Source organism: Apium graveolens, chromosome 5, assembly GCF_009905375.1.
Source record: "Apium graveolens cultivar Ventura chromosome 5, ASM990537v1, whole genome shotgun sequence".
Classification (NCBI taxonomy): domain Eukaryota; kingdom Viridiplantae; phylum Streptophyta; class Magnoliopsida; order Apiales; family Apiaceae; genus Apium; species Apium graveolens.
Genome location: NC_133651.1, coordinates 112,645,628 through 112,652,129, shown reverse-complemented (window position 1 = coordinate 112,652,129; position 6,502 = coordinate 112,645,628). Strand labels below are relative to the sequence as shown.

Below are 6,502 nucleotides of genomic sequence, written 5' to 3'. Positions count from 1 at the left end.
TTTCCTTTGGGATATACTGATTCAGATTTCCAAACAGATAGGGATAAGAGGAAATCAACCTCGGGATATGTTTTTACTTTGGGAGGTGGAGCCATTATATGGAGGAGTGTAAAGCAGAAATGCATTGCAGACTCCACCATGGAGGCCGAGTACGTGGCGGCCTCTGAGGCTGCCAAGGAGGCTGTATGGTTCAGGAACTTCCTTTTGGACTTAGATGTGGTACCTAATTTGCCTAGGAGCTTGATGGTGTATTGTGATAACACTGGTGCTGTGGCAAATTCAAAGGAACCGCGAGATCAAAAAGCAGCTAAACATATTGAACGTAAGTATCATCTCATACGAGGAATCATAAAGCGAGGGGATATAGTTGTGGCTCACATATCATCAGAAGATAACCGAGCAGATCCTTTCACAAAGAGCTTGCCAACCAAGGTTTTTGACAAGCATGTGGAAGCGATAGGAGTCAGATGGATGAACACATAGATTTTTATGTAATAGTGGATTATATAAACACTGATGTACACATAGAATATTTTGAGTATAAGTGGGAGATTATTAGTGTATACTGAAAATATTTATTTGAAGTATGTACATTTATTTCTGGCCAGTTTATTTGAGAATCATTTGAATGTTTACATGTTGTCTAATATTATATATTGTGAACAATCTAGTATCAAATGGGATACAGAATATTAGATTGTTAAATACGGTTATATAATATAATAATGTTCACAGCACAGGTGGTGTTGGACAATCCACTGGTATGGCTGTAGTATTATTTAGATTAGTTTATATTGACTAATAAATAATACTAGTATACTTTGTGTATATTGAACAGGATCAAATTTAGAATTGTTCCCTTAATACTAATTAAGAAGGAGAACTAAGATTCTATGTTATTATTAATGCTTAGGTTCTTAATCCGGAAATAGTAATTGACACGTGTATATTATTTACATGCTTTGATTTATATATGAAATAATTCTTTTGAATTATATCATTATATTTTGGGTGATGGAATTATATACATGGTGGATATTATTTATTGAAGGAATCCATGTCCTGATAATATTCGGGTTAATGATGTCCCCTTGAAAGCTCAAAAAGATTTAATTATGTGAAACCCTGCAGGTGGAATTTATTCTGGCATAATTAAATAAAGGTTGGGTGGATGATCAAGGATAAAAGATATTAATTAAATAAATTATCAGTAATTTATTTAATTAATGGACATATGATATTTTAAACATGGGGAATTTAATAAGCAAATAATATTGGAACCGAATTAATTAAATTACGGTATTAGGAAAGGTAGTGCAAATATTAATTCTTTAGTGGATTGAATTAATATTTAACTACATTGGGCTAGGCTCAAGATATAATTAGAAGGCCCAACCTAATTATCCATGGTCCCTATTGTAGCCTATATATATTCTTATTCTCTTCTTGCTTGGAACGATGTGAAAACATATTGTAGCCACCAAGGAGCAAGAAGAGAGGATAACTTGAGAAGACGGAGGCCACACTTCGCTCAAGGGAATTTGGGAATACAATAGAAGAGCGTGGAATCAACCATTAACAAGGTAATCCTCTTTTCGTAATCTTTATCATAAAACATAGTAACACCCTAAGTCCGTGGTTCCCAACAGTGAAGTTACACTTGGATCTTCTAAACGAGAGAGATGATCAGTGACTTGATTCTCAGTACCCTTTCTGTCCTTGATCGCCAACTCAAATTCCTGAAGTAAAAGAACCGATCGAATTAGTCTAGGCTTCGAGTCCTTATTCAAGACGAGATAGTGAATTACCACATGATCAGTGAAAACTGTCACCTTTGTCCCAAGAAAATAAGATCAAAACTTCTCAAAACCATAGACAATAGCGTGTTAATCTCTAATGAAGCGACGGTGAATTTAGAGGTTTAGAACTTGCCATGCTAGCATATGTTCATGTATTTGATATGCATGATTCATAGGTAATTTTACCATCTTACTTGCCCTATGTAATCATGATAGATAACTTGCACATTAAACCGTTATATTGTCAAATTCTATAGACATATAGGGTCTCAATATAATTGGTGTCTATTCAGCTTCTATCTCTTTCGTGGATGTCTGGTAGTAGGGTATTCGTACAATGAAAGTTGACGTTTACTAGTTTCGTGTTATCTGATTAGTATCATCACCATTGCATGCTAAGGTTAAGAATAAAAAGGCTATTAATGAAGTAGTAAGGAAGTTTGAATCCCAAGTTTGCGTTAATAAGTAAATCAACCTTTTAATTCTCGTAGTTAATTGCATGTTAGTTAATAATCTTAGTTATAAATAATCTCAATTTGTTATTCATTTTAGCATTGAATAATAACCATACCATTATTGCATAAGTGCATTGATTGAAATTAAACTAAACCAGTCTCCGTGGGAAGGAACTAGAATTAATTTTATATTACATGCGATCGCGTATACTTGCGTGAATATTAGCGCATATTTTCGTCCTAACAATTTTTTGGTGCCGCTGCCAGGGACTCGATATTAATTTTTAATTTATGTGTTTTTCATCAGTGGTCATTAAAGTTCATTGACTCGGATATTGTTACTTACTTATTTCCTTGTCGTGTTTCAGGTACTCTAGCGAACGTGTATGCATACACGTTCTCGGTCTCGTAAGAGAACACTGGATCAAGCTGAGAAAGAATTTATAATATCTAAGGAAGTTTTTGAAGAAGTTCTTGTCAAGGAGAAAGTTAAAAAAGAAGCTATTATTGCAATGGGAGAACCAGACGCGAATACGAAGGCTTTGATTGATTACTCTCAACCGAAGATTAATGATATTCAGTTTAGAATTGTCCGACCATCCATCATGACTAACCCCTTTGAGATCAAGTCGAGCATGATTCAGATGATACAGAACTCAGTTCAGTTTGGGGGTTCTTCGGCAGAAGACCCTAAAATGCACATCAGAGATTTCATCGAGATCTGCGACACTTTCAAGTTCAATGGAGTTTCTGAAGATGCTATTAAGTTGAGGCTTTTCCCATTCTCTTTGCGGGATAAAGCTAAATGTTGGTTACATTCTTTACCACCAGGGTCTATCACCAAATGGGAGGACCTTGCTTAAAAGTTCCTAACTAAATTCTTTCCTATGGCGAAGACTGCTATAATAAAAAACGCAATTACTCAATTTGCTCAGCAATCTGCAGAATCTATATGTGAGGCTTGGGATCGCTACAAAGAGATGCTTAGAAAGAGTCCTCACCATGGGATTCCTGACTGGATGATCATTAACTACTTTTATAATGGATTGGGTGCTACTTCTAGACCCATGCTTGATGCAGCATCAGAAGGAGCCTTATGGGCTAAAAGCTATGATGAAGCTTATGAATTGATTGAGCTGGTGGCTGCCAATGAATACCATAACCCAACTCAGAGACTAACTCAAGGCAAGGTAGCAGAAATTCTGGAGGTAGATGCAGCTACTGCTATAGCTGCTCAGCTTAAGGCTTTGACGATGAAGGTGGATTCTTTTTCTAATTATGGAGTGAATCAAATCACTAGTATTTGTGAGCTTTGTGTGGGTGCGCATGAGACGAAGTAGTGTGTTATTTTTAGTGAATCAGCTCAGTTCGTGAGCAACTTTTAGAGGTCGCAGCAACCAGTTCCAGCCACCTGTCATCCCAACAACCGCAATCATCCTAACTTCAGCTGAAGCAATACTCAAAATGCGGTCCACCCACCTTATCAGCAATATGCAGCAAAGCAATATAACCCTGCTGGTTTTCAGCAACCGCAATATGCACCAAGACAACAACTCTAACGATAATTATCTAATGAAAAATCTGAATTGGAGGAGTTGAGGCTCATATGCAAGAGCCAAGCAGTTTCTATCAAGACCATGGAGAATCAAATTGGGCAAATTGCCAATACCTTGCTTAATCGTCAACCTGGTTCACTACCTAGTGACACAGAAGTTCCAGGCAAGAAGGAAGCTAAGGAGCAGGTTAAGGAAATTACATTGAGGTCTAGGAAGGTTGCAAATCCTGAAAAATCTCAAGTTTCAGAAGAAGAAGTTGTGGCTGAAGAAGAAGTGCAGAAGGAAGTAGAAGTGGAACCAAGGAAGACTATTGTGGAACATACTCCTCTTGAGGGTAATACAGGGGAGAAACAGATCTACCCTCCACCTCCTTTTCTTAAGAGGTTGCAGAAGAAAAATTTAGATAAGCAGTTTGAGAAGTTTCTGGAGGTGTTCAAGAAACTTCATATCAACATACCTTTCGCTGAAGCTCTTGAACATATGCCTAGTTATGCGAAGTTTATGAAAGGTATTTCTCTCGGAAAGTGAAGCTTGATGACTTAGAGACAGTTGCTCTCATTGAGGAATGCAGTGTTGTGCTGCAACAGAAGTTGCCTCCGAAGCTTAAATATCCTGGAAGCTTCACTATTCCTTGTACCATTGGAAAAGTGTCATTTGACAAATGATTATATAACTTGCGAGCTAGAATCAATCTGATGCCCTTGTCAATCTTTAAGAAGTTGGTCTTACCTGATCCATAGCCTACTTATATGACCTTGCATTTGGCCGATTGTTCTATACATATCCACCAGGCATTGTGGAGGATATCTTGCTCAAGGTGGACAAACTTATCTTTCCTACTGACTTTGTAATTCTTGATTTTGAGGAGGATAAGAAGATTCCCATAATCTTGGAAGACCTTTCTTGGCCACTGGCTGAACTCTTGATAGATGTGCAGAAGAGTGAGCTTACTATGCGAGTTTTGGATCATGATGTGACGTTCAATGTTTTCAATGCCATGAAATTCCCTACTGATAATGAGGAGTGTTTAAAAGTGGAGTTGGTCGATTCTGTGGTTACTTCAGAACTTAATCAAATGCTAAGGTCTGATGCCTTAGAGAAAGCCTTGTTGAGGAATTTAGATAGTGAAGATGATGAAGGTGATGAACAATTGCAGTATTTGAATGCTTCTTCTTGGAAGCGAAGGCTAGATAGACCTTTTGAATCTCTTGGTTTGGAGGAGTTGAACAAAGCTCCAAAGCGCCTCAAGCCATCTGTTGAGGAAGCTCCTACTCTCGAGCTTAAACCATTTCCTGAACACTTAAGGTATATATTTTTAGGTGATACATCTACTTTGCCTGTTATTATTGCATCTGACCTTTCAGGAAGTGATGAGGAAAAGCTCTTAAGAATTCTGAGAGAGTTCCAGTCGGCAATTGGATGGACTATAGCAAATATTGAGGAAATTAGCCCTTCTTATTGTATGCATAAAATTCTGCTAGAGTAAGGTAGCAAGCCTATTGTTGAGCACCAGAGAAGGCTTAATCTGATCATGAAAGAAGTTGTGAAGAAAGAAATCCTCAAATGGCTAGATGCAGGGATCATTTATCCCATTTATGACGTTCTTGGGTGAGTCCATTTCAGTGTGTGTCGAAGAAAGGAGGCATCACAGTTGTTGATAATGAGAAAAATGAGCTCATTCCTACTCGAACAGTCATGGGGTGGAGAGTTTGCATGGATTATAGGAAGCTGAACAAGGCCACAAGAAAGGATCATTTCCCTCTTCCATTTATTGATCAGATGCTTGACAAATTGGATGGCCACGAGTACTATTGTCTTCTGGATGGCTATTCGGGCTATAATCAGATTTGCATTGCTCCAGAAGATCAGGAAAACACTATTTTCACTTGTTTGTTTGGGACTTTTGCATTGAGAAGAGTTTCTTTTGGTTTGTGTGGTGAACCTGCCATATTTCAGAGTTGTATGATGGCCATTTTCTTTGATATGATTGGTCAGAATGTGGAGGTGTTTATGGACGATTTCTCTGTGTTTGGTAATTCTTTTGATGAGTGCTTGCAAAATCTTGGCGCCATTCTTAAAAGGTGTGTTGAGACCAATCTGGTTCTCAACTGGGAGAAATGTCATTTTATGGTGTGATAGGGTATTATTCTTGGGCATAAGGTCTCTAGTAAGGGTCTCGAGGTGGATAAAGCCAAGGTGAGGGTCATTGAGAACCTTCCTCCACCAATTTCTATTAAGGGAGTCCGTAGCTTTCTTGATCATCTATATGTCTATAGAATTTGACAACATAGCAGTTTAATGTGCAAGTTATCTATCATGATTATATAGGGCAAGTAAGATGGTTAAAATTACCTACGAATCATGCATATCAAATACATGAACCTATGCTAGCATGGCAAGTTCTAAACCTCTAAATTCACTGTCGCTTCATTAGAGATTAACACGCTATCTTATAAGTTCGCGACACTCATAAGATGAATACGCACAACCAATACTAGGATATCATACAATCACCACACACTAAGGTATCAAAACAAATTAACTAAAGAAATCCATAAGTAAATCCTCCGGAACCCCACGATAACGATTAGCCCATAATCGAACTCATCATCACCATGGGTTCCAATGAAAGCATGGTATAATAAACTAGGTCTTCATAAATTCAAATAATAAAACCAAGTACGTTAAACAA

At 37.6% G+C, this 6,502-nt stretch overlaps 1 non-coding gene across 1 annotated transcript; it reads right to left on the bottom strand.

Annotated features, from left to right (window-relative positions):
- Positions 1 to 3,156: 3,156 nt before the first annotated feature.
- Positions 3,157 to 3,263, bottom strand: LOC141662782 (small nucleolar RNA R71). Its single transcript, XR_012550875.1, has one exon. It is a non-coding gene; the product is annotated as a small nucleolar RNA R71 (small nucleolar RNA).
- Between the last annotated feature and the right edge of the window lie 3,239 nt (positions 3,264 to 6,502).